Raw genomic sequence first — 4,394 nt, forward strand, 5'->3', positions numbered from 1 at the left:
TCAGCCTGGATAAACCACAGATATTGACTTTGTCAGACTGGATAAATCACAGATATTGACTTTGTCTGACTGAATAAACCACTGATATTGACTTTGTCAGACTGGATAAACCACTGATATTGACTTTGTCAGACTGGATAAACCTCAGATATTGACTTTGTCAGACTGGATAAACCAAAGATATTGACATTGTCAGACTGGATAAACCACTGATATTGACTTTGTCAGCCTGGATAAAACACTGATATTGACTTTGTCAGATTGGATAAACGACTGATATTGACTTTGTCAGACTGGATAAACCACAGATATTGAATTTGTCAGACTGGATAAATCACAGATATTGACATTGTCAGACTGGATAAACCACTGATATTGACGTTGTCAGACTGGATAAATCACAGATATTGACATTGTCAGACTGGATAAACTACAGATATTGACTTTGTCAGACTGGATAAACCACAGATATTGACTTCGTCAGACTGGATAAATCACTGATATTGACTTTGTCAGACAGGGTAAACCACTGATATTGAATTTGTCAGACTGGATAAACCACTGATATTCACATTGTTAGACTGGATAAATCACAGATATTGACATTGTCAGACTGGATAAACCACCGATATTAACATTGTCAGACTGGATAAATCACTGATATTGACTTTGTCAGTCTGGATAAATCACTGATATTGACTTTGTCAGACTGGATAAATCACTGATATTAAGATTGTCAGACTGGATAAATCACTGATATTCACATTGTCAGACTGGATAAATCACTGATATTAACATTGTCAGACTGGATAAACCACTGATATTAACATTGTCAGACTGGATAAATCACTGATATTGACTTTGTCAGACTGGATAAATCACTGATATTAACATTGTCTGACAGGATAAACCACTGATATTGACTTTGTCAGACTGGATAAACCATTGATATTGACTCTGTCAGACTGGATAAACCACTGATATTGACTTTGTCAGCCTGGATAAACCACAGATATTGACTTTGTCAGACTGGATAAACCACTGATATTGACTTTGTCAGATTGGATAAACCACTGATATTGACTTTGTCAGACTGGATAAATCACTGATATTAAGATTGTCAGACTGGATAAATCACCGATATTCACATTGTCAGAATGGATAAATCACTGATATTGACTTTGTCAGACTGGATAAACCACTGATATTGACATTGTCAGACTGCATAAACCACTGATATTAACATTGTCAGACTGGATAAACCACAGATATTAACATTGTCAGACTGGATAAACCACTAATATTGACATTGTCAGACTGCATAAACCACAGATATTAACATTGTCAGACTGGATAAACCACAGATATTAACATTGTCAGACTTGATAAACCACAGATATTGACTTTGTCAGACTGGATAAACCACAGATATTAACATTGTCAGAGTGGATAAACCACAGAGATTAACATTGTCAGACTGGATAAACCACAGATCTTGACATTGTCAGACTGGATAAACCACAGATATTAACATTGTCAGACTTGTTAAACCACAGATATTGACTTTGTCAGACTGGAGAAACCACAGATATTGAACATGTCAGAATGGATAAACCACAGATATTGACTTTGTCAGACTGGATAAACCATTGATATTGACTTTGTCAGACTGGATAAACCACTGATAGTGACTTTGTCAGCCTGGATAAACCACAGATATTGACTTTGTCAGACTGGATAAATCACAGATATTGACTTTGTCTGACTGAATAAACCACTGATATTGACTTTGTCAGACTGGATAAACCACTGATATTGACTTTGTCAGACTGGATAAACCTCAGATATTGACTTTGTCAGACTGGATAAACCAAAGATATTGACATTGTCAGACTGGATAAACCACTGATATTGACTTTGTCAGCCTGGATAAAACACTGATATTGACTTTGTCAGATTGGATAAACGACTGATATTGACTTTGTCAGACTGGATAAACCACAGATATTGACTTTGTCAGACTGGATAAATCACAGATATTGACATTGTCAGACTGGATAAACCACTGATATTGACGTTGTCAGACTGGATAAATCACAGATATTGACTTTGTCAGACTGGATAAACTACAGATATTGACTTTGTCAGACTGGATAAACCACAGATATTGACTTCGTCAGACTGGATAAATCACTGATATTGACTTTGTCAGACAGGGTAAACCACTGATATTGAATTTGTCAGACTGGATAAACCACTGATATTCACATTGTTAGACTGGATAAATCACAGATATTGACATTGTCAGACTGGATAAACCACCGATATTAACATTGTCAGACTGGATAAATCACTGATATTGACTTTGTCAGTCTGGATAAATCACTGATATTGACTTTGTCAGACTGGATAAATCACTGATATTAAGATTGTCAGACTGGATAAATCACTGATATTCACATTGTCAGAATGGATAAATCACTGATATTGACTTTGTCAGACTGGATAAATCACTGATATTAACATTGTCAGACTGGATAAACCACTGATATTAACATTGTCAGACTGGATAAATCACTGATATTGACTTTGTCAGACTGGATAAATCACTGATATTAACATTGTCTGACAGGATAAACCACTGATATTGACTTTGTCAGACTGGATAAACCATTGATATTGACTCTGTCAGACTGGATAAACCACTGATATTGACTTTGTCAGCCTGGATAAACCACAGATATTGACTTTGTCAGACTGGATAAACCACTGATATTGACTTTGTCAGACTGGATAAACCACAGATATTGACTTTGTCAGACTGGATAAACCACAGATATTGACTTTGTCAGACTGGATAAACCACAGATATTGACATTGTCAGACTGGATAAACCACTGATACTGACTTTGTCAGACTGGATAAACCACTGATATTGACTTTGTCAGACTGGATAGACCACTGATATTGACTTTGTCAGACTGGATAAACCACAGATATTGACTTTGTCAGACTGGATAAATCACAGATATTGACATTGTCAGACTGGATAAACCACTGATATTGACATTGTCAGACTGGATAAACCACTGATATTGACTTTGTCAGACTGGATAAACCACTGATATTGACTTTGTCAGATTGGAAAAACCACTGATATTGACTTTGTCAGACTGGATAAATCACTGATATTAAGATTGTCAGACTGGATAAATCACCGATATTCACATTGTCAGAATGGATAAATCACTGATATTGACTTTGTCAGACTGGATAAATCACTGATATTAACATTGTCAGACTGGATAAATCACTGATATTAACATTGTCAGACTTGATAAACCATTGATATTGAAATTGTCAGACTGGATAAATCACTGATATTAACATTGTCAGACTGGATAAATCACTGATATTAACATCGTCAGACTTGATAAACCACTGATATTGAAATTGTCAGAATTGATAAATCACTGATATTAACATTGTCAGAGTTGATAAACCACAGATATTGACATTGTCAGACTGGATCAACCACTGATATTGACATTGTCAGACTGCATAAAATACTGATATTAACATTGTCAGACTGGATAAACCACAGATATTAACATTGTCAGACTGGATAAACCACTAATATTGACATTGTCAGACTGCATAAACCACAGATATAAACATTGTCAGACTGGATAAACCACAGATATTAACATTGTCAGACTTGATAAACCACAGATATTGACTTTGTCAGACTGGATAAACCACTGATATTGACTTTGTCAGACTGGATAAACCACAGATATTAACATTGTCAGACTGGATAAATCACTGATATTAACATTGTCAGATTGGATAAACCACAGATATTGACTTTGTCAGACTGGATAAACCACTGATATTAACATTGTCAGACTGGATAAACCACTGATATTAACATTGTCAGACTGGATAAACCACAGAGATTAACATTGTCAGACTGGATAAACCACAGATATTGACATTGTCAGCCTGGATAAACCACAGATATTGACTTTGTCAGACTGGATAAACCACTGATATTGACTTTGTCAGCCTGGATAAACCACAGATATTAACATTGTCAGACTGGATAAATCACTGATATTAACATTGTCAGATTGGATAAACCACAGATATTGACTTTGTCAGACTGGATAGACCACTGATATTGACTTTGTCAGACTGGATAAACCACAGATATTGACTTTGTCAGACTGGATAAATCACAGATATTGACATTGTCAGACTGGATAAACCACTGATATTGACATTGTCAGACTGGATAAACCACTGATATTGACTTTGTCAGACTGGATAAACCACTGATATTGACTTTGTCAGATTGGAAAAACCACTGATATTGACTTTGTCAGACTCGA

This window comes from Heterodontus francisci, chromosome 35 (assembly GCF_036365525.1).
Source record: "Heterodontus francisci isolate sHetFra1 chromosome 35, sHetFra1.hap1, whole genome shotgun sequence".
NCBI lineage: Eukaryota > Metazoa > Chordata > Chondrichthyes > Heterodontiformes > Heterodontidae > Heterodontus > Heterodontus francisci.